At 49.8% G+C, this 24,915-nt stretch overlaps 2 protein-coding genes across 3 annotated transcripts in view; one reads left to right on the top strand and one right to left on the bottom strand.

Moving 5' to 3' along the window:
* LOC135057009 (oocyte zinc finger protein XlCOF8.4-like) overlaps positions 1–9,384 on the bottom strand; it is a 279,935-nt gene extending 270,551 nt beyond the window's left edge. Inside the window, exon 1 of the mRNA XM_063962867.1 lies at positions 9,301–9,384. The gene's annotated coding sequence lies outside the window, so the exon portion shown is untranslated. The remainder of the gene's footprint in view (positions 1–9,300) is intronic.
* Positions 9,385–9,658: 274 nt separating this feature from the next.
* LOC135056985 (zinc finger protein ZFP2-like) overlaps positions 9,659–24,915 on the top strand; it is a 47,001-nt gene continuing 31,744 nt past the window's right edge. For both annotated transcript variants that reach the window (XM_063962814.1, XM_063962815.1), the window contains exon 1: positions 9,659–9,742. The gene's annotated coding sequence lies outside the window, so the exon portion shown is untranslated. The remainder of the gene's footprint in view (positions 9,743–24,915) is intronic.

Below are 24,915 nucleotides of genomic sequence, written 5' to 3' on the forward strand. Positions count from 1 at the left end.
GAGAGGGTAGAGCCCTTGTTTTTACAAGCGTGTGAGCGCTTTATCCACCCTAGGGGGTGTTTCCCAACGCACCCTAACCTCTGGCGGGAAAAGGTATACTGCCCATAACTTTTTTGAAATTATCAATTGTTATCGGGGGGAAACCCACGCATCATCACACACCTCATTTTATTTCTCAGATTCAGGAAAACTACAGGAAGTTTTTCCTCACCAAACATAATACCCCTTTTTTTTGGTGGTATTCATATTATCAGAAAAGTGTAAACTTTTTCCATTGCCTCAATCATGCAATGTGTGGCCTTATTGGAAATCACGGTTGTCTCTTCACCGTCGACACAGGAGTCAGTACCCTTGTCGGCGTCTGTATCTGAGGTAACGGGCGCTTTAGGGCCCCTGTATGAGACGTCTGGACATGCACAAGCTGAGTAGCCGGCTGTCTCATGTCAACCACTGTCTTTAATACAAAGCTGACACTGTCACGCAATTTCAACAGTACATCCACTCAGGTGTCGACCCCCTAGGGGGTGACAACACTATTTCAGACACTCTACTCCGTCTCCTCATCATTTTTCTCCTCATACATGTCGACACCAACGTACCGACACACAGCACACACACAGGGAATGCTCTGATAGAGGACAGGACCCCACTAGCCCTTTGGGGAGACAGAGGGAGAGTTTGCCAGCACACACCAGAGCGCTATATATATATATAGGGATAACCTTATATAAGTGTTTTTCCCTTTATAGCTGCTGTATTGTTATATACTGCGCCTAATTTGTGCCCCCCTCTCTTTTTTTAACCCCTTTCTGTAGTGTAGTGACTGCAGGGGAGAGTCAGGGAGCTTCCCTCCAACTGAGCTGTGAGGAAAAATGGCGCCAGTGTGCTGAGGAGATAGGCTCCGCCCCTTTCTCGGCGTCCTTATCATCCTTTTTCTGTATGTTTTGGCAGGGGTTAAATGCATCCATATAGCCCAGGAGTTATATGTGATGCATTTATTTTAGCCATATAAGGTTTTTATATCGATTTATTGCGTCTCAGGGCGCTGCCCCCCCCAGCGCCCTGCACCCTCAGTGACCGGAGTGTGAAGTGTGCTGAGAGCAATGGCGCACAGCTGCGGTGCTGTGCGCTACTTTATCTGAAGACAGGATCGTCTTCTGCCGCCGATTTTTCCGGACCTCTTCGCTTTTCTGGCTCTGTAAGGGGGACGGCGGCGCGGCTCCGGTGACCCATCCAGGCTGAACCTGTGATCGTCCCTCTGGAGCTAATGTCCAGTAGCCTAAGAAGCCCAATCCACTCTGCACGCAGGTGAGTTCGCTTCTTCTCCCCTTAGTCCCTCGATGCAGTGAGCCTGTTGCCAGCAGGTCTCACTGAAAATAATAAACCTAAACTAAAACTTTCACAGAGAGCTTAGGAGAGCCCCTAGTGTGCACCCTTCTCGTCGGGCACAGAAATCTAACTGAGGCTTGGAGGAGGGTCATAGGGGGAGGAGCCAGTGCACACCAGGTGATCCTAAAGCTTTCTTTAGATGTGCCCAGTCTCCTGCGGAGCCGCTATTCCCCATGGTCCTTACGGAGTTCCCAGCATCCACTAGGACGTCAGAGAAATAGGATTTTAATACCTACCGGTTAATCCTTTTCTCTGAGTCCGTAGAGGCTGCTGGGGTCATCAATACAACCATGGGGTATAGACAGGATCCGCAGGAGACATGGGCACGTTAAGACTTTTAAGGGGCGTGACCTGGCTCCTCCCTCTATATCCCTCTTCTAGACTCAGTATAGGAACTGTGCCCAGGGAGACGGACATTACGAGGAAAGGAATTATGAATGTTATTTAAGGTGAGCAGCAAACCAGCTCACGCCACAGTGTGCATTGCATAGAACACGAGCTAACGGCACCAACAAAGTCAGCAAAGGCTGAACAAAAAACCGGAACACAACATGTGTTTGGCCAAATTAACAATGTCAGCAATAGGCGGACAACATAAATAACCACACAAGTGTGCAACAGAACAAGCAACTGCAGATACAGTACGCACTGGGACGGGCGCCCAGCATCTTCTACGGACTCATAGAAAAGGATTTACCGGTAGGTATTAAAATTCTATTTTCTCTTTCGTCCTAGAGGATGCTGGGGTCATCAATAGAACCATGGGATTATAACAAAGCTCTAGAATGGGCGGGAGAGTGCGGATGACTCTGCAGCACCGATTGACCAAATTGGAGGTCATCAACGGCTAAGGTATCAAACTTATAAAAAACTTAACAAAAGTGTTTGACCCCGACCAAGTAGCAGCTCGGCAAAGTTGCAATGCTGAGACACCCCGGGCAGCCGCCCAGGATGAGCCCACCTTCCTAGTGGAATGGGCCTTCATCGATTTCGGTAACGGCAATCTAGCCGTGGAATGAGCCTGCTAATCCATCTGACAGATCCAGCAGGCAATGGTCTGCTTGGAAGCAGGACACCCAATCTTATTGGGAGCATACAGGACAAACAGAGACTCTGTTTTCCTAATCTGAGCCGTTCTGGCGACATACATGTTCAAAGCTTTGACCACATCCAGAGACTTGATTCAGCTAAAGCGCCAGTAGCCACTGGCACCACAATAGGTTGGTTAATATGAAAAGAGGAAACCACCTTCCGCAGAAACTGTTGCGGAGTTCTTAACTCAGCTCTATCTTCATGGAAGATCAAATAAGGGCTCGTGAGACAAGGCCGCCAATTCGGACAACCGCCACAAAATGACCACTTTCAAAGTGAGGAATTTCAATTCTACCTTACGTAAAAGGTTTAAACTAATGGGATTGAAGGAACTGTAACACCACGTTATGGTCCCAAAGTGCCACAGGGGGCACAAAAGGAGGTTGGATGTGCAACACCCCTTTTACAAACGTCTGCACCTCAGGAAGTGAGGCCCATTGTTTCTGAAAGAAAACCGACAAAGCAGAAATCTGTACTTTACTGGAGCCCAATTTAAGGCCCGCATCCACTCCAGCTTGTAGAAAGTGGAGAAAGCGTCCAAGGTTAAACTTCTCCGCAGGAGCCTTCTTGGATTTGCACCAGGAAATATATTTCCTCCAAATACGGTGATAGTGCTTTGACGTCACTCCCTTTCTAGCCTGAATAAGAGTGGGGATGACTTCACTGGGAATACCCTTTCGGGCTAAGATTTGGCGTTCAACCGCCATACCCTCAAACATAGCCACGGTAAAGCCTGATACAGACACGGGCAGGGATTTTCCACTAGTAAATCCTGAAGATCCGGATACCAAGCCCTTCTTGGCCAGTCTGGAACAATGATGATCGTCGGAACCTTTGTTCTTCTTATGATCTTTAACACCCTCAGAATGAGGGAAAGTGGAGGGAAAGCATACACCGACTGAAACACCCAAGGTGTCACCAGAGCGTCCACCGCTATGGTTTGAGGGTCCCTTGACCTGGCACAATAGCTCTGGAGCTTCTTGTTGAGACGAGATGCCATCATGTCCACTTGAAGAACTCCCCAATGATTTCTCACTTCTATGAAGACCTCTGGATGAAGCCCCCACTCTCCTGGATGGAAATCGTGTCTGTTGAGGAAATCTGCTTCCCAGTTGTCTACTCCTGGAATGAAGACCGCTGACAGAGCGCTTACCCGTTTCTCCGTCCAACGGAGAATCTTTGTGGCTTCTGCCATTGCTGCTCTGCTTCTTGTTCCGCCCTGGCGGTTTATGTAAGCTACTGCTGTTACATTGTCCGACTGGATGATGACGGGGAGACTTCGAAGGAGGTGCTCTGCCTGGAGGAGGCCGTTGTAAATGGCCCTCAACTCCAGCACATTTATGTGGAGACAGGATTCCTGACTCGACTACCTTCCCTGGAAGTTTTCCCCCCGTGTGACTGCACCCCAACCCCGAAGACTTGCGTCTGTGGTCACTAGAATCCAATCCTGGATCCCGAACCTGCATCCTTCGAGGAGGTGATAACTGTGCAGCCACCACAGGAGTGATATCCTCGTCTGGGGAGGCAGGATTATTTTCCGTTGCATGTGTAGATGGGTACCGGACCATTTCCCACTGGAACACTCTGGCATGGAATCTGCCAAACTGAATGGCCTCGTAGGCCGCCACCATCTTTCCCAGCAATCGAGTGCATTGATGGATCGACACTCTGGTTGGTTTTAGAATTAACTTGACCACAGACTGAATTTCCCAGGCCTTTTCCACCGGGGGAAAAACTCTCTGTAGTTCTGTATCCAGAACCATTCACAGAAATGACAGCCGGGTCGTCGGGATCAACTGAGATTTTGGCAGGTTGAGGAGCCAACCATGTTGCCGCAACACCGTCAGGGATAGTGCAATGTGTTGCATCAATCTGTCCCTGCATCTCGCTTTTATCAGGAGATCGTCCAAGTACGGGATAATCATGACACCTTGCTTCCGCAGAAGAAGCATCATCTCCTCCATCACTTTGGTGAAAATCCTCGGAGCCATGGACAGACCAAACGGCAACGTCTGAAATTGGTAATGACAATCTTGAATTGCAAAGCGCAGGAAAGCCTGATGTGGAGGATAAATGGGAACATGCAGGTAAGCATCCTTTATGTCCAAAGAGACCATAAAGTCCCCTTTCTCCAGACTGGAGATCACTGCTCGGAGAGACTCCATCTTGAACTTGAATTTCTGTAGAAAGAAATTTAGGTCTTTTAGGTTTAGGATCGGTCTGACCGAGCCGTCCGGCTTCGGGACCACGAATAGGCTGGAATAAAAGCCTACTCCCTGCTGCGCAGGAGGAACCTTGATAATGACCTGGTTTTGAGACAACTTTTGTATTGGGTCGCACACTAGCTCCCTGCTGGGCAGAGAAGCTGGCAAGGCTGATTTGAAAAAACGGCGAGGGGGAACATCTTGAAACTCCATCTTTTACCCTTGTGACACAATTTTTAAATCTAAGGGTCCAGACCTGAGCGAACCCAGACCTGACTGAAGAGCTTTAGACGTGCCCCCACAGGCGCGGACTCCCGCAGAGGAGTCCTGGCGTCATGCGGTGGACTTGGCAGAAGCCGGGGAGGACTTCTGCTCCTGGGAAGCAGGGGGGCCTGGGTGTCTTTTACCCCGCCCCCTGCCTCTAGTAGCAAGGAAGGCAGAGCCTCGACCCTTTCGGTATCTATTGGGCCGAAAGGAATGCATTTGATAATGATGCGTTTTCCTATGTTTAGGGGGGACATAAAGCAAAAAGGAGGATTTACCAGCGGTAGCCGTAGATACTAGGTCTGTAAGACCATCCCCAAACAACGCACCTCCTTTATATGGCAAAGATTCCATATTTCTTTTAGAATCAGAATCCGCATTCCACTGGTGAATCCACAATGCTCGCCTAGCAGCTACCGCCATAGCATTGGCTTTTGCTACCAAAAGACCAATATCCCTTTGCGATTCCTTAAGGTACGCCGCAGCATCCTTGATGTAACCCAGCGTTAGCATTATGCTGTCTCTGTCCAGGGTATCTATATCAGATAACAAGGAATCTGCCCATTTCTCAATAGCAGCACTGACCCACGCAGAAGCAATGACCTGTCTGAGTGGAGTACCCATGGTCGCATAAATGGATTTTAGAGTAGCTTCTTGCTTACGATCTGCAGGGTCTTTAAGGGCTGCTGTACCGGAGGACGGTAAAGCCACCTGTTTTGACAAACGTGACAGGGCCTTGTCCACTACGGGGACTAACTCCCATTTTTCCCTATCAGCAGTGGGGAATGGATACGCCACCGGAATTCTCTTGGGAATTTGGAACTTCTTGTCAGGAGTGTCCCACATCTTTTCAAACAGAGCATTCAGATCATGAGAAGGGGGAAACGTTACCTCAGGTTTCTTCTCCTTGTACATACAGACCCTAGTGTCAGGAACGGTAGGGTCATCCTGGACGTGCAAAACGTCCCTAACAGCAATAATCATGTACTGAATGCTCTTAGCTAATTTAGGATCTAATCTAGAACCAGCATAATCGACACTGGAATCCGTATCCGTGTCGGTATTAGTGTCAGATAACTGGTCAAAAGTACGCTTTTGTGACCCCGCAGAGTCCTGGACCTGAGACAACACATCATCCACTGATTTCTTATACGCCTGGGTCTGAGCCTCAGCTCTCTCCAGCCTTTTATTAATACAAGCCATATTAATATTTAAAGCATTTAACACATTAGCCCAGTCAGGAGTCGGCTGCACCGACGGGGCCACCCTACTGCATGCTGTGCTCCCATTATAGGCTCTTCCTGGGAAGAGCACTCCACCTCAGACATTGTCCACCACACGTGTACAAACACCAGACTATAGGGGACAGACCTATAAAATCAGAGAGAGACACAGAAGGAGTATGCCAGCTCACAGCCCACAGGTCTGGGACAGCTAGACTGCAGCGTTTGTACACAAGATATAAATATATATATATTATCAATCACAGTGCCCCCCTCCCCCCCTGTTTTGCACCCTGATACTTGTATGCCGCGGTGAGGAGGAGCAGCCTCCGGCAGCCAGAGGAGAGGAAATGGCGCCGGGCCGATTGTGAGCTGAAGAGACGAAGCTCCGCCCCCTGAATGGCGCGCTTCTTCCCGCACTTTAAGAAATTCTTTATACTGGCGGGGGTTAAGGGGACATAAATGTCTTATAATCACCAGCTTTTTAAGAGGCCAATGCTGCCCAGGGGTCAGTGCCACATACACATAATTCCCCTAGCAGTGTCAGGTACATATAAATCCCCTAGTAGTGCCAGGTACACATAAATCCCCTAATAGTGCCACGTACACATAATTCCCCTAGTAGTGCCAGGTACACATAATTTCCCTAGTAGTGCCAGGTACACATAATTCCCCTCATAGTGGCAGGTACACATAATTCCCCTAGTAGTGGCAGGTACACATAATTCCCCTAGTAGTGGCAGGTACACACAATTCCCCTAGTAGTGGCAGGTACACACAATTCCCCTAGTAGTGGCAGGTACACACAATTCCCCTAGCAGTGCCATGTACACATAATGCCCCTAGCAGTGCCAGGTACACATAAATCCCCTAGTAGTGCCAGGTACACATAATTCCCCTAGTAGTGCCAGGTACACCTAATTACCCTAGTAGTGCCAGGTACACCTAATTATCCTAGTAGTGCCAGGTACACATAATTCCTCTAGAAGTGCCAGGTACACATAAATCCCCTAGTAGTGCCAGGTACACATAATTCCCTTAGCAGTGCCAGGTACACATAATGCCCCTAGCAGTGCCAGGTACACATAAATCGCCTAGCAGTGCCAGGTACACCTAATTCCCCTAGTAGTGCCAGGTACACCTAATTCCCCTAGTAGTGCCAGGTACACCTAATTCCCCTAGTAGTGCCAGGTACACCTAATTCCCCTAGTAGTGCCATGTACACCTAATTACCATAGTAGTGCCAGGTACACATAATTCCCCTAGTAGTGCCATGTACACATAATTCCCCTAGTAGTGCCATGTACACATAATTCCCCTAGTAGTGCCAGGTACACATAACTCCTCTAGTAGTGCCATGTACACATAATTCGCCTAGTAGTGCCATGTACACATAATTCGCCTAGTAGTGCCAGGTACACATAATTCGCCTAGTAGTGCCAGGTACACATAACTCCCCTAGTAGTGCCAGGTACACAACTCCCCTAGTAGTGCCAGGTACACAACTCCCCTAGTAGTGCCAGGTACACATAACTCCCCTAGTAGTGCCAGGTACACATAATTCCCCTAGTAGTGCCATGTACACATAATTCCCCTAGTAGTGCCATGTACACAATTCCCCTAGTAGTGTCATGTACACATAATTCCCCAAGTAGTGCCTGATACACATAATGCCCCCAGTATAGTGCCAGGTACACATAATTTCTCTATTAGTGCCAGATACACATTATAAGTATTAATAAGTGTAATAAGCGACAGAGGACAGAGCACGCTGTGTTTCCGGATAAGTGACTTTCTGTGTATAATACACACTAGATACTGAGACTCATTCCCCATTATAAGGGTGAGAGGCCGACTATCCGGTGACCGCTGGCCCCCGGCGAGATTCCCCAATAACTTGAAACCACAACGATCTTGGGCAAACTTGGTCACAGCTTTATTGAAAACACACCAATACAGAATAAAATCGCAGGGCAAGGAAAGAATGAGTGAGCAAGGCTCCTATAACCAAATGGGTAGAGGGGTGCCGGGTCCAACCGCGTGGGCGCACCACATCCCCCCCCCGGATACCTATGGGTGGAGGCGTGCTCAGCTCAACTTTGTGGGCACGCCGCATCCCGCCCCCCCCCGCCTACCAGTGTATGTGAGTGCGTTCGGACCAACCTAGTAGGCACGCAACATCTGCCACACCTGGGGACCCCGATCCCATGTGCATACCACCTTGAACTGGCACGCAGCCTGTGTGACCCAACCGTCCCAAGTCGGAGCCAGGCGTGCGGCCTGGTGAATATGACTGGCTGTCTGCCATCCCCTTACGTAACATTCCATACCATGCCTTGCTCACCACTTTCCCCACCCCGCTCACAAAGACTGTGATAATTTTTCGATCACCGCACAGATTGTACCCACATAACATTCCAGTAGTAACGCGTTACCCAATAACAGCTCTTACATTTACCTCTTATTTAATGTTTTGGTTTTTTTTTAAACGTGACCTCAACCACAACATTTTAAACACACATCACAATAAATTACCCCTCACCTGCTTACACCGCAATATGGTTCTACGCACAAGAAAGGCTTGGTATAGCCTCAGGCTGGGTAGGTGGGCAACCTTACCAGTAAGAAGTGCCTCCTCTCCCTCCTGCTGCTCCTTAAGAACGCTGCACCAGTATTGCCACCCTGCCCGTGACCGCACTGGCCACCCCAGGTGCCAAAACGGGGACGAGCTCACTTGCCCGCCCCCCTGCCTTTCCCGCCGCCAGCCACGCGCCCCCTCGCGGCCCTCTCCCTTAATCGGCTTTGGTCGCCATTTTGGCGTCCTTTGCCCCTATTACACAGAGTATAAATGTCACCATCACTCTCCTCCCTATACACATACATATTACACACATAGCTCCCATTCATACATACATATATACTCACAGAGGGGTGTGCTGCCCTATATCCTCACCCCTGCTACACAGCCCATAATGCTGCACCACAGGCTGCTCCAGCTGCACTATAACAAGGCACCAGAGGCTGCTCCAGCTGCACTATAACAAGGCACCAGAGGCTGCTCCCCCTGTAGTACAGATCCTGACACCAGAGCTGCTCAGCCTATAGAATAATAATAATAATATCATTACCTGCTGCCAGACACAGCAATGGCTGCTCTCTGCTCCTGCTGCCTTGTGGGAAAGATAGAAGGAAGGCGGAGCTCAGACCAGGGGAAAATGGGCGCCGCTCCTGACGTCACTACACGGCCCGTGAACCTATTGCTGCTGCCGGATTGGTCTACAAGAAAATGGCCGCCGGCCTCCTCCACTAAGGACATCTATGGCTAAACTAATTACAGAGTTTGTTGTGGCCGAGGTGTTGGACGGGAGGGGACAGTTACCAGGAAGCAGCCTGTGCCAATCACGCCCTATTTCCGGACAGTGCGTTTCACTGTATGTGCGTTCCACATTACTTTCGGCTTGTGCGTTCCAACTGTCGGCCTGTGCGTTCCACACACAGGAAGTGAGTTTTTTCAGGTCCCTTAGGCCACTTGGTTCTAGCATCTACCCGGCCAGTCTCCGTCAAGATCAGGTAATGGCGTCTTACTATACAGGGTGAACAATCTGTGGTGTCCTGTTATTATTATTTTACAGGAGGAGCAGCCTCTGGTGTCCTGTAATTATTGTTTTACAGTGGGAGCAGCCAGTGGTGTCCTGTAATTATTATTATTATTATTATTATTATTATTATTATACAGGGGGAGCAGGCTGTGGTGTCCTGTTATTATTATTATTATTATTATTTTTATTATTATTATACAGGGGTAGTGGCCAGTGGTGTTCTGTTATTGTTATTTTACAGGAGGAGCGGCCTGTGGTGTCCTGTTATTATTATTATACAGGAGGAGCGGCCTGTGGTGTCCTGTTATTATTATTATTATACAGGGGCAGCGGCCTGTGGTGTTCTGTTATTATTATTATATGGGAGGAGCGGCCTGTGGTATCCTGCTATTATTATTATTATTATACAGAAGGAGCAGCCAGTGGTGTCCTATTGTTATTATTATACAGAGGCAGGGGCCTGTAATGCCCTGTTATTATTGTTGTTTTCTCTGACGTCCTAGTGGATGCTGGGACTTCCGTAAGGACCATGGGGAATAGCGGCTCCGCAGGAGACTGGGCACAAAAGTAAAAGCTTTATGACTAGCTGGTGTGCACTGGCTCCTCCCCCTATGACCCTCCTCCAAGCCTCAGTTAGATTTTTGTGCCCGAACGAGAAGGGTGGATGCTAGGTGGCTCTCCTGAGCTGCTTAGAGTAAAAGTTTAAATAGGTTTTTTATTTTCAGTGAGTCCTGCTGGCAACAGGCTCACTGCATCGTGGGACTAAGGTGAGAAGAAGCGAACTCACCTGCGTGCAGAGTGGATTGGGCTTCTTGGCTACTGGACATTAGCTCCAGAGGGACGATCACAGGTTCAGCCTGGATGGGTCCCGGAGCCGCGCCGCCGGCCCCCTTACAGAGCCAGAAGAGCGAAGAGGTCCGGAGAAAGCGGCGGCAGAAGACGTTCCTGTCTTCAAATAAGGTAGCGCACAGCACCGCAGCTGTGCGCCATTGCTCTCAGCACACTTCACACTCCGGTCACTGAGGGTGCAGGGCGCTGGGGGGGAGCGCCCTGAGACGCAATAAAACACTGTTAAAACCTTATATGGCTAAAGAAATGCATCACATATAGCTCCTGGGCTATATGGATGCATTTAACCCCTGCCAGTTTTCCAGAAAAAAGTGGGAGAAAAGGCCGCCGTGAAGGGGGCGGAGCCTATCTCCTCAGCACACAAGCGCCATTTTCCCTCACAGCTCCGCTGGAAGGACGGCTCCCTGACTCTCCCCTGCAGTCCTGCAACAGAAACAGGGTAAAACAAGAGAGGGGGGGGGGGGGCACTATTGGCAGCTAATATAAAACAGCAGCTATAACAGGGAGAAACACTTATATAAGGTTATCCCTATACATATATAGCGCTCTGGTGTGTGCTGGCAAACTCTCCCTCTGTCTCCCCAAAGGGCTAGTGGGGTCCTGTCCTCTATCAGAGCATTCCCTGTGTGTGTGCTGTGTGTCGGTACGATTGTGTCGACATGTATGAGGAGAAAAATGATGTGGAAGCAGAGCAGTTGCCTGTGTTAGTGATGTCACCCCCTAGGGAGTCGACACCTGACTGGATGGTCGTATTTAAAGAATTACGTGACAATGTCAGCACTTTGCAAAAAACTGTTGACGACATGAGACAGCCGGCAAATCAATTAGTGCCTGTCCAGGCGTCTCAGACACCGTCAGGGGCGCTAAAACGCCCGTTACCTCAGATGGTCGACACAGACCCAGACACGGATACTGAATCCAGTGTCGACGGTGAAGAGGCAAACGTAATGTCCAGTAGGGCCAAACGTTACATGATCACGGCAATGAAGGAGGCATTGAACATTTCTGACACTACAAGTACCACAAAAAAGGGTATTATGTGGGGTGTGAAAAAACTACCAGTAGTTTTTCCTGAATCAGATGAATTAAATGAGGTGTGTGATAAAGCGTGGGTTTCCCCCGATAAAAAACTGCTGATTTCTAATAAATTATTGGCACTATACCCTTTCCCGCCAGAGGTTAGGGCACGTTGGGAAACACCCCCTAGGGTAGATAAGGCGCTCACACGCTTATCAAAACAAGTGGCGTTACCGTCTCCTGATACAGCCGCCCTCAAGGAACCAGCTGATAGAAGGCTGAAAAATATCCTAAAAGGTATATACACACATACTGGTGTTATACTGCGACCAGCAATCGCCTCAGCCTGGATGTGCAGCGCTGGAGTGGCTTGGTCGGATTCCCTGACTGAAAATATTGATACCCTGGATAGGGACAGTATATTATTAACTATAGAGCATTTAAAGGATGCATTACTATATATGCGAGATGCACAGAGGGATATTTGTACCCTGGCATCAAGAGTGAGTGCGATGTCCATTTCGGCCAGAAGGGCGTTATGGACGCGACAGTGGTCAGGTGATGCGGATTCCAAACGACATATGGAAGTATTGCCGTATAAAGGGGAGGAGTTATTTGGGGTCGGTCTATCGGACCTGGTGGCCACGGCAACGGCTGGAAAGTCCACCTTTTTACCCCAGGTCACCTCTCAGCAGAAAAAGACACCGTCTTTTCAAACTCAGTCCTTTCGTTCCCATAAGAACAAGCGGGCAAAAGGCCACTCATTTTTGCCCCGGGGCAGAGGAAGAGGGAAAAGACTGCACCAGGCAGCCTCTTCCCAGGAGCAGAAGCCCTCCCCCGCTTCTGCCAAGTCTTCAGCATGACGCTGGGGCTTTACAAGCGGACTCAGGCAAGGTGGGGGCCCGTCTCAAAAATTTCAACGCGCAGTGGGCTCACTCGCAAGTGGACCCCTGGATCCTGCAGGTAGTATCACAGGGGTACAAATTGGAATTCGAGACATCTCCCCCTCGCCGGTTCCTGAAATCTGCTCTACCAACGTCTCCCTCCGACAGGGAGGCAGTATTGGAAGCTATTCACAAGCTGTATTCCCAGCAGGTGATAATCAAGGTACCCCTCCTACAACAGGGAAAGGGGTATTATTCCACGCTGTTTGTGGTACCGAAGCCGGACGGCTCGGTGAGACCGATTTTAAATCTGAAATCCTTGAACACTTACATAAAAAGGTTCAAATTCAAGATGGAGTCACTCAGAGCAGTGATAGCGAACCTGGAAGAAGGGGACTATATGGTGTCTCTGGACATCAAAGATGCTTATCTCCATGTCCCAATCTACCCTTCTCACCAAGGGTACCTCAGGTTTGTGGTACAAAACTGTCATTATCGGTTTCAGACGCTGCCGTTTGGATTGTCCACGGCACCCCGGGTCTTTACCAAGGTAATGGCCGAAATGATGATTCTTCTTCGAAGAAAAGGCGTCTTAATTATCCCTTACTTGGACGATCTCCTGATAAGGGCAAGGTCCAGGGAACAGTTAGAGGTCGGAGTAGCACTATCTCAGGTAGTGCTACGTCAGCACGGGTGGATTCTAAATATCCCAAAATCACAGCTGATTTCAACAACACGTCTACTGTTCCTGGGGATGATTCTGGACACAGTCCAGAAAAAGGTGTTTCTCCCGGAGGAGAAGGCCAGGGAGTTATCCGAGCTAGTCAGGAACCTCCTAAAACCAGGCCAAGTGTCAGTGCATCAATGCACGAGAGTCCTGGGAAAAATGGTGGCTTCTTACGAAGCGATTCCATTCGGAAGATTCCATGCAAGAACTTTTCAGTGGGATCTGCTGGACAAATGGTCCGGATCGCATCTTCAGATGCATCAGCGGATAACCCTATCTCCAAGGACAAGGGTGTCTCTCCTGTGGTGGTTACAGAGTGCTCATCTTCTAGAGGGCCGCAGATTCGGCATTCAGGATTGGATGCTGGTGACCACGGATGCCAGCCTGAGAGGCTGGGGAGCAGTCACACAGGGAAGAAATTTCCAGGGCTTGTGGTCAAGCATGGAAACGTCTCTTCACATAAATATCCTGGAACTAAGGGCCATTTACAATGCCCTAAGTCAAGCAAGGCCTCTGCTTCAGGGTCAACCGGTATTGATCCAGTCGGACAACATCACGGCGGTCGCCCACGTAAACAGACAGGGCGGCACAAGAAGCAGGAGGGTAATGGCAGAAGCTGCAAGGATTCTCCGCTGGGCGGAAAATCATGTGATAGCACTGTCAGCAGTGTTCATTCCGGGAGTGGACAACTGGGAAGCAGACTTCCTCAGCAGACACGACCTCCACCCTTGGGAGTGGGGACTTCACCCAGAAGTCTTCCAAGTGATTGTAAACCGTTGGGAAAAACCAAAGGTGGACATGATGGCGTCTAGTCTCAACAAAAAACTGGACAGATATTGCGCCAGGTCAAGGGACCCTCAGGCAATAGCGGTGGACGCTCTGGTAACACCGTGGGTGTACCAGTCGGTGTATGTGTTCCCTCCTCTGCCTCTCATACCAAAAGTACTGAGAATCATAAGAAGGAGAGGAGTAAGAACTATACTCGTGGCTCCGGATTGGCCAAGAAGAACTTGGTACCCGGAAATGCAAGAGATGCTCACGGTGGACCCGTGGCCTCTACCTCTAAGAAAGGACCTGCTCCAGCAGGGACCTTGTCTGTTCCAAGACTTACCGCGGCTGCGTTTGACGGCATGGCGGTTGAACGCCGGATCCTGAAGGAAAAAGGCATTCCAGATGAAGTCATCCCTACCCTGATCAAAGCCAGGAAGGATGTCACCGCAAAACATTATCACCGCATTTGGCGAAAATATGTTGCGTGGTGTGAGGCCAAGAAGGCCCCTACGGAGGAATTTCAACTGGGTCGTTTCCTACATTTCCTGCAAGCAGGACTGTCTATGGGCCTAAAATTAGGATCCATTAAGGTTCAAATTTCGGCCCTGTCGATCTTCCAGAAAGAACTGGCTTCAGTGCCTGAAGTTCAGACGTTTGTCAAGGGGGTACTGCATATACAGCCTCCTTTTGTGCCTCCAGTGGCACCTTGGGATCTCAATGTAGTTTTAGGGTTCCTGAAATCACATTGGTTTGAACCACTCACCACTGTGGAATTAAGATATCTCACATGGAAGGTGGTCATGCTGTTAGCCCTGGCATCAGCCAGGCGTATCTCAGAATTGGCGGCTTTATCATATAAAAGCCCTTACCTAATTTTTCATTCAGACAGGGCAGAATTGAGGACTCGTCCTCAATTTCTCCCTAAGGTGGTTTCAGCGTTTCACATGAACCAACCTATTGTGGTGCCTGCGGCTACTAGGGACTTGGAGGACTCCAAGTTACTGGACGTAGTCAGGGCCCTGAAAATATATGTTTCCAGGACGGCTGGAGTCAGAAAATCTGACTCGCTGTTTATCCTGTATGCACCCAACAAGCTGGGTGCTCCTGCTTCTAAGCAGACTATTGCTCGTTGGATTTGTAGTACAATTCAGCTTGCACATTCTGTGGCAGGCCTGCCACAGCCAAAATCTGTTAAAGCCCATTCCACAAGGAAAGTGGGCTCATCTTGGGCGGCTGCCCGAGGGGTCTCGGCTTTACAACTTTGCCGAGCAGCTACTTGGTCAGGGGCAAACACGTTTGCTAAATTTTACAAATTCGATACCCTGGCTGAGGAGGACCTGGAGTTCTCTCATTCGGTGCTGCAGAGTCATCCGCACTCTCCCGCCCGTTTGGGAGCTTTGGTATAATCCCCATGGTCCTTACGGAAGTCCCAGCATCCACTAGGACGTCAGAGAAAATAAGAATTTACTTACCGATAATTCTATTTCTCGTAGTCCGTAGTGGATGCTGGGCGCCCATCCCAAGTGCGGATTGTCTGCAATACTTGTATATAGTTATTGTTACAAAACAATCGGGTTGTTTATTGTTGTGAGCCATCTTTTCAGAGGCTCCTACGTTTATCATAATGTTTTTTTTTTTTGTAAACACATTTTATTGGGTGGATCACAATAAGATTGCATTGGTAACGGAACAACCGAACATTTTGGGTGTTATATAAACAAATGTAGTTACAATAAATTGTTACAACAACAGAAATAAATGATCCTTTTTTTGTTTTTGTTTTCCCCTAATTTTGAGAGAGTAAGGTTAAAATGTATACGGTGGGGGACTCTCGGCAACGGGGAAGCCATCCGTCATGGAGAGTCAGTGGAGGCAATGAGAAGAAAAGAATACTCAGAAGTCGAGTAAAAGGGGACAGAAAAGCAGGCGAGGCTCAACGCCTCCAGTTAGAGAAAGAAGCAAGGGGGGGTAGGGGGGGGGGGGGGGGGTGGAGGGGTGGCCCTCTGGGGTAGGAGGTGGGTTGGACTGTGGCTTACCGCGTCAGGTTATAAATGGGGAGGAGGCCTGTTGTAGGTTTAGCCACGGAGACCATACCTTATCAAATTGTTTCGAGGTGTTACGTATGATTGCGGTCATATATTCCATTTTGTGGACATACCAAATCCGGGATATTATCACCGGTATTGGTGAAGGGGTCGGGTTCTTCCAGTCTGTGGCAATTTGGCACGTCACTGCCGAAACTACATGTCGGAATAGTTTGTTTTGGTGTCTATTAAGGGAAGGAAGAGACATGGGGAGCAAGAAGTATTGGGGGTCAGGGGGGATGGAGATGTCGAATAAGCGCGAAAGCAATGTAATGAGTTCACCCCATATTTTGTGAATTTTGGGGCAGGCCCACCATATGTGTAAGAACGAACCACTGTCTGAGCAACCCCTCCAGCAACAGTCTGGAGTGTCAGGGAACATAGTGTGTAGACGGGCAGGGACATAGTACCAGCGGTAGAGTAATTTATAGATGTTTTCTTTAATCCTCACACAGATAGAGCTAGAGGCAGCATTGTCCCATATATCTACCCAATCCTCGTTATCTATTGTTACTCCCAATTCCCCCTCCCACGCCGCTTCGTGGGGGGCCTTGGATGTATTGGGGTAGTCGTCAAGTAAGGTGTAAATATCTGATATGAGGCCCCTAGTGTTGGTGTGCTTCCAGCTAATGTATTCGAGGGGGGATAAATGTCTGTGGAGGAGGGTAGTGGTAATGGTTGAGTGGAAGTGTCTGATTTGCAGATAACGGAAGAAGTCCGAAGAGGGGATTACTGTTCCTTCACGGAGATCTGTGAATTGTGGGAAGGTAGCGTCGGTGGTGATATCGTTAACATATAGTATACCACTCGAGCGCCAAGATATGTGCGAGGCTTTACTCATGCCTGGGGGGAAGGCAGGGTTATGAAATAACGGAATTAGTGGGGACGGGTATGGGGCTAAGCTGAACCGTCTATTTGTCTGGTCCCATGTCGCTAATGAGCGACTTACTACGGGATGCAAGAGGGCCGCGCGCGGGCGCTGGTTCCGGTGAAGCCATAATAGGGAAGATAATGTAGCTAGGCCCGACTCCTCTGCCTCTATCCCCACCCAGACTTTTCGTGTCCCACCCTCGTTGCACCATTGTGCGCATTGAGCAAGTTGTGCGGCATAGAAATATTTCTTGAAGTCCGGAATACCCAGGCCTCCACCTCTGGAGGGGCGTTGAAGCAGTTTAAGTCTAACGCGGGGGCGCTTATGGTTCCAGATAAAAAGGGAGGATTGGCGTTGCAGAGTCTTAAACACATAGGGAGGGACATAAATCGGGAGGGTCTGAAATAAGTACAGAAGCCGGGGGAGTACGCTCATCTTGACGGAGTTAATTCTGCCTATCCATGATATAAAGTAGCTGGACCATTCCACCAAATTCTCCTTAATTGTCTGCAATAAACGGGGATAATTTGCTTGGAAAAGTTGGTGGTGGTGATGGGTCAGGTACACACCGAGGTATTTGATTTTCTTTGTATACCAGTTACAGGGGAGGGTATTTTGAAGGTCTTGTTTGAGAGCTGCTGGGATGTAAAAGTTGAGGACCTCTGTTTTGTTAACGTTAATCTTATATCCAGAGAATTGGGAATATAAGCTGATCTCGGATAAGAGGGCGGGGAGAGATTGGGCTGGGTCTGAGAGGGAGATCAAGACATCATCGGCATATAGCGCTATCTTGTGTTCAGATAGACCTGTGGATATTCCAGGGATAGTGTTGTTTTTACGGATTCTTGCTGCTAGGGGCTCCATGACTAGAAGATTAAAGGGGAGAGGGGGCATCCCTGCCTGGTACCGTTGGCAATCCCAAAACTGGAGGAGGAGACACCGTTAACCATAACCTGGGCCGATGGGGAGCGGTAAAGTGCTTTGATCCCTTCCAAGAATTCTCCAGAGAATCCCATTTTATCAAGGACTGCAAAGGCAAAGGACCACGATATACGGTCAAAGGCCTTTTCCGCGTCGAGAGCTAGAATGAGAGAGGGAGATTTCCTTTTTTGAATTGAGTATATTAGATCTATGGCCCTTCTAGTGTTGTCAGGTGCCTGGCGTCCAGGGATGAAGCCGACCTGGTCCGGGTGGACCAGACCGGGCATCAAAGGACCCAGACGGTTAGCTAGTATTTTCGCGTATATCTTCAGGTCGACGTTCAGTAGTGAGATCGGTCTGTAGTTTTGGCAGCTAGTCGGGTCTTTGTCGGGCTTTGGGATTACCACTATGTCAGCCCGGGTGGTCTCTGGCAGGAAGGAGGCTCCCTCAAAGATACCGTTAAATAGGGAGGTTAGATGTGGGGTCAGCTCCTTCACAAATAGTTTATAATATTGGGCTGTGAAACCATCCGGACCTGGAGCGGCCGACGAGCGCATAGATCGTATGGCGGCTATTGTCTCCTCCTCCGAGATTCGACAATTAAGGGCTTCTAACTGAGCTTCCGAAAGGGTTGAGAGGGGGGTATCAGATAAGTATGAGCGTACCCCCCCAGCATCGTCAGGGGACTGCTGGGGTGGGACAGGTAGGTTATAAAGGGAGCTATAAAACAGACGGAAGTCTTCGTCCATCACTTCAGGGTCATATGTATAGGTTCCCCTTCGTGACGAATACAGTTTATCTATGGCCCCCAACGCTTGCTTGCGGCGTAGTTTGTTGGCCAGTAAGGAATCTATTTTATCCATTTTATCATAGAAACGTTGTTGCAGTTTCCGAAGGATTAGTGCCGCGCGGTTGGAGAGAAGGGTGTTAAGTTGTCCCCGAAGGGAGTCTATCTGGGTGAGCAAGGAGGGATTGGGGGATGCTTTATGTTGGGATAGTAGGGTGGCTATTTCTGATTCGAGGGAGGATATCTCCTGTGTAGCTTTTTTCCTAAGAGCTGACGATTTTGCCAGTAGGGCTCCACGGATCGTAGCTTTGTGGGCCTCCCAGAGAACATTGAGTGAGATGTCGGGAGATGTATTTTCGGTGAAGTAGTGTGTGATTGCTAGTCTAGTTTCCTCTAGTGCTGAGGGGTGTTGTAGAAGTGAGTCGTCCAGACGCCATTTAAATCTCCTATGCGGCGCGCGGTATATATCTATAAGGAGATAAACCCCAGCGTGGTCCGTCCATGATAGAGGTGTAATGCCAGTGTCCGAGATCAGTGGTATAAGGGCAGAGGAGATGTGGATAATATCGATCCTGGAGTAGTGTTGGTGTGGAGCTGAAAAATGCGTGAAATCTTTGGTATGAGGGTGTTGGGAACGCCATGTGTCACAGAGGCCGTGATGTTTCATGATGGCGGTTAGTGTGCGGGAGGCCCGAGGAAGGGTTGTTATAGAAGCGTGAGGAGGGGGGCCGGATCTATCTAGCAACGGGTCGATTATAGTGTTAAAATCGCCACCTATGATAATGCTTCCCTGTGCTTCTCGTGATAAGCGTTTAGAGAGAGAGTCGAAAAAAAAAGACTGTTCTTGGTTGGGGGCATAGGTGGAGACCAGAGTGAGAGTCATAGATCGGAGGGTACCCATTACCATAAGGAACCGTCCTTCTGGATCTTGCACTGTCCTAGAGTAAGTAAACGGGATGTTGCGGCGGACTAATATGGCCACACCCCGTTTTTTACAGTCTGCCGAGGCGAAGTAGGATTGGGAAAACCATTTGCTCTTAAGCTGGGTGTGGGGACCGGTGAGGTGAGTTTCCTGGAGGAATGCAATGTCGACTTTCTCACGTCTGCAGGCGTTCAGGAACATGGTACGTTTCCTAGGGGAATTTAGGCCATTTACATTGGCCGAGAATATTTTAAGGGACATGGCTATTTACGTGGGGGAATATGGCATGTTGCCCAAAAGGTCCAGTAGCGCACCATCCGCGCCAGGAGAGGGCCACCCCTCTGGGCCGAGCAAGAAAAGGAGCGAAAGGTCAAACAGGGGCCACCAGGAGAGAGAGAAAAGGAAAAACATAGAGAAGAAGAAGAAATACCCCAATCGGGGAAACATCCCTAAGAGTGTGGGTCCCATTCGGGGGCCGCCAGGGAGAAAGCACTGCATCAATAACATTATAAGCAACAGTAAGGGATTGTGGGGGGGTAACCATGGCACCATGTGGGAGGGCGTGGGGCACCCGGGCCACAAGGGACGAGAATGGTCTTGGCCGTTATTTCCTCTATATCGGACATAGTACCATTTAGGACATTAAGAACTGTGTCCAGACAACAAGAACCTTAAACATAAATTCAAGAAGAGAAAAAAAAAAAATTATTGAGGGGAGGGGAGGGAGAGAGGGGGAGAAACCACAGGAATGCAAACAAGCATGACTAAATTATAACAACAATAACAGAGGATAGTTACGACAGTGGTGTATGAGTGGAGGTCGGAGCCTCCACGTCACTGGCTCAGTTCGAGGTGCGGAGATGTTGCGCCAACATTACGCATATAATCCACAGTGGGGGGCTCCCCAGGTCAGGGAGGATCCTTGTCCACATTGCGCTGTCGAGTCACCCTCGTCCAGTCGGGATGGGGTGGCTGAGGGTGCATTGGTTTAGAAGAGGAAGTCGCCGTGTCGACTACGGATGATGCTGGGAGGAGATCTAACTTTGCCAACAGTTCCTGTCCTTGGTTTAAGGTCTTGACTGAGTGGACAAAGTTATTGACCGAGACGTGAAGTTGAAAGGGAAATCCCCATCTGTATCTGATCTGATGCTGACGCAGGATCCGGGTGACCGGCTGTAGGTCCCGGCGCTTCTGAATCGTGGAGGGGGCCAGGTCCTGATAAATCTGCAGTTGCATACCCTTAAACAGAATTTCCGATGTGTCTCGAACGGAGGACAGAATTTTCTCTTTCGAACGGAAATAATGGAAACGGACAATAACATCCCTAGGCGGTTGGGCGGGAGACGGTTTTGTACGAAGTGCCCTATGTGCCCTGTCGCAGAGGCATTCTTCGTCTGTGAGGTCTGGTACTATATGCGTGAAGAATTCTCTCAGGAATGTCGGCAGCGATGGACCGATTCTGGAACGCCGCGTATGCGTATATTATTTCTACGCGAGCGATTTTCTTGGTCCTCTTGTCGCTCTTTGAGGGACTCCATTTCCTCGTGTAATCTAGTGAGCTCACTGCCTAGGCGGTGTTGGGAGCGTCAGAGATCATCCGTCTTAGTTTCCAATGTGTCCGTTCGATTGCCCAGGGCTGTAAGGTCCGATTTAAAATCAGCTATGGCGTTCGAGAGTTCCTGCTTGAATGCTGATTGTACCCCCTCCAGCAGGCTTGACATGACCGCCTGTATCTGAGGGTCAATTCCTGCTTCCGAGGCACACGGAGAGGGGGGGGAGCCTGCGGACATGTTGGGGTTCTGCGGGCCTTTAGATTTGGAGCCAAAGAAGTTAGTCGGGACTTGTGCTGCTTTTTTGATTTTGGACATAGTGGTATATATGTACCGAAAAAACAAAAGGAAAAAAAAACAAAAAAGGGGGGGGGGGGGGATGACGGTGGAGGTGAAAAAGATAGGGGATTGAAAAATTATTGATGAATGGACACAGGTCGGGGTCCGTATAATGAGCGGATAGTCCGAGGAGGTCAGGCTGCCGCGCAGAGGCTGATCGGTATTCAAGATTATAGCGTGTTCCTGACGCTTGTTTTTGTGGGTCAAATAGCTCACCGTAGCGGCTTCCAGAGGAGGATAAATTTGTCGTCTTCAGGTGTGCTAGCCGCGGGGTTGAGGATAATGCGCCAGAGTGTTATAAATAGAGTCCAGTTACTTAGTTATGGCACTTGTAGCGTTTTATTATTTTGCGTTAAATCATCCTGAGGCTGGGTCGGGGGCGTATGAATCTGAGCGTCATAACGCCGAAGCCTTGACCCTCCTAGGCACCGATCCCGTAGTCGGGGTATAGTGCAGCTCGACCCTTCATCCTGTGGCCCTGGCACACACGGTAGATATTAAAGCACTTTCATGGTATCACTGTGGGCAGTGATGCGGGCAGAATTTATGGGCCTGTAAGGGTGAGGGGTGTGTGGTATAATGCAGGTTATCTTCACCCTGGTTGCGTGCCAGAAAGCAAAATGGCGGCTCTGGACTCGTGTCACAAAATTCTATGGAGCAGGAGTACAGATCAGGGTTGGAGGCTATGGCAGCAGCAGGTACTCACCACATTCCAGGTGGATTGGACCCTGAAGACAGTTCAGCTGGCTTGGTTATTTATAGAGACTTTCAGGGTTGCCTGTAGATTTGCACAACCCTCTCCAGCAGAGTCCCCGAGATCCAATATGGCCGCCGCAGCACACACAGGGCTGCTGATACTCTTCTTCTATCTCCTGTGGAGCTGGTTGAGACGTGTGGGTTCTCTGCTGGCGTCAGGGGGTGTCCAGCCACACTATGGGGGTAAGATCCGAGGTCCTGGTGGGTCTGTCGCGGCCGCGCTCCGGTCCCGGAGCTCCCGGCCGGGGTATCTCCAAAATCCAGGTCCCGGCTGCGGGGCGCGGGGTAGGCCTCAACGGCCGGAGGTAGCTGAGGGCCGCAGGGCCGGCTCGCCAGCCACACAGCTCCGCTGGAGGGACCGACAGGGGGTGACGAGGTCGCCGCAGCCAGGGACGGGCGGTCTGGAAGGGGGGGAGAGAGAGTCCCAGCTCCCGCAGGCGGCTCCGGAGCCCAGTCCCGCAGGGCGCCAAAATCAAGGCCCCGGATTCACGAGGGGGGAAGGCCGCAGTCCGCAAAGGCAGCCGGGCTGCCTCCCGACTCCGCAGCTCGCTTCCCCAGGTCAGGCCACCGACGGGGGAGGCAGTGAAACAAGTGCTGGGGGCACCAGGGCACTTTTTGGAGGGTAATTCCAAGTTTAAATCACTTGGGTAGCAGGAGCTAGTATGAAGTGCAGCTTCTCCCACTGCTAGCCAGGCCACGCCCCTCCGTTTATCATACTGTTAACTGGGTTCAGATCACAAGTTGTACGGTGTGATTGGTGTGGCTGGTATGAGTCTTACCCGGGATTCAAAATCCTTCCTTATTATGTACGCTCGTCCGGGCACAGTATCCTAACTGAGGCTTGGAGGAGGGTCATAGGGGGAGGAGCCAGTGCACACCAGCTAGTCATAAAGCTTTTACTTTTGTGCCCAGTCTCCTGCGGAGCCGCTATTCCCCATGGTCCTTACGGAAGTCCCAGCATCCACTACGGACTACGAGAAATAGAATTATCGGTAAGTAAATTCTTCTTCTTCTTATTATTATTATTATTATTATTATTATTATTATACAGAGGGAGCAGCCTGTAGTGTCCTGTTGTTATTATTATACAGGGGGCGCATCCTGTAGTGTCCTGTTGTTATCATTATACAGGGGAAGCAGCCTGTGGTGTCCTATTATTATACAGGGGCAGCGGCCTGTGGTGTCCTGTTATTATTATTATTATTATACAGGGGTAGCGGCGTGTAGTGTCCAGTTATTATTCTTATTCAGGTGGCGCGTCCTATGGCTTCTTCTTCTTCTTCTTTTATACAAGGGGAGCAGCCTGTGGTGTCCTGTTATTATTATTATAAAGGGGGAGCGTCCTCTGGTGTCCTGTTATTATTATTATACAGGAGGAGCAGCCTGTGGTGTCCTGTTATTATTATTATTCAGGAGGAGCAGCCTGTGGTGTCCTGTTGTTATATGGGGTGAGCAGCCTGTGGTGTCCTGTTGTTATTATTATTATTATACAGGGGGAGCGTCCTGTGGTGTCCTGTTATTATTATTATTATTATTATTATTATACAGGGGGAGCGTTTTGTGGTGTCCTGTTATTATTATTATTATACAGGGGGAGCAGCCTGTGGTGTTCTGTTATTATTATTATTATACAGGAGGAGCAGCCTGAGGTATCCTGTTGTTGTTATACAAGGGGAGCAGCCTGTGGTGTCCTATTGCTATTATATAGGGGCAGCGGCCTGTGGTGTCCTGTTATTATATAGGGGAGCAGCCTGTGGTGTCCTGTTATTAATATTATTTTCTTCAGCGGGGTACACTGGTATTCCACAGGGAATAACCGGGGTGTAGAGGTGGATCTTGAGTCGTGGCACCAACAGGCTAAAAGCTTTGACTGTTCCCAAGATGCACAGCGCCGCCTCCTATACAACCCCGCCTCCATGCACAGGGGCTCAGTTTGTAAGTGGGTGCCCTGCAGCTAGCAGGACACTAACAGGTAGGGGCTGCTCCTGCAGCCCTCAGAAGAGCTTTTTAAGAAGAAATTGAAGACTTCAAGGGCCGCATCAGAGGCACTCTGAGTGCTAGATGTCAGTCAGACATCTCCTGCTGCAGCTCCATCACCTCCCCCAGCAGCGCTGTATACTCCCGCGTTCCCTGGTTGTCGGGTACTTACAGCAGAAACTCCGGTGCTTCACCCAGGGCGCACCCACACACTGGCCGAAGCTCTCCAGGATTGTGTGGCCGCACCTACTAGGGAGGAGGTAAGAGGGTCCCCCAGGCGGAACCCGCCAAAATCGCGATCCGCCGCGGCCATTAGGAGGCTGGCCGTGCGCGCTGGCATTGATATTGTGTTGGTACAGGGACCTCACTAGACCACCAGGGCAAGGGCACAGGTCGGGTTACCTCAGGTACCCATTTATTAAGGCCCACAGTACTTGGTGAGGAAGTCCAGCAAGGGGATAAGGCTCTGACCTGTAGCCCCTCCCCCAGCACCTGGGCGCCATTTAGAGTAAATGTTCCCGCCCTGGAGCTGCATCTTTCTGTCTCCCTCACTCTCTGTCAGCGTTTGGGCGCCATTACACACAGCTGCGCTGATTCTGGGACTGCTGGGCGATGCCTCCTCTGTAAAGCCGCCTGCATCATCAGCGCTGTGCTTCTACAGTCCACGTAAGTATTCTACATGTCGTTGA

This window comes from Pseudophryne corroboree, chromosome 3, assembly GCF_028390025.1.
Source record: "Pseudophryne corroboree isolate aPseCor3 chromosome 3, aPseCor3.hap2, whole genome shotgun sequence".
Classification (NCBI taxonomy): Eukaryota; Metazoa; Chordata; class Amphibia; order Anura; family Myobatrachidae; genus Pseudophryne; species Pseudophryne corroboree.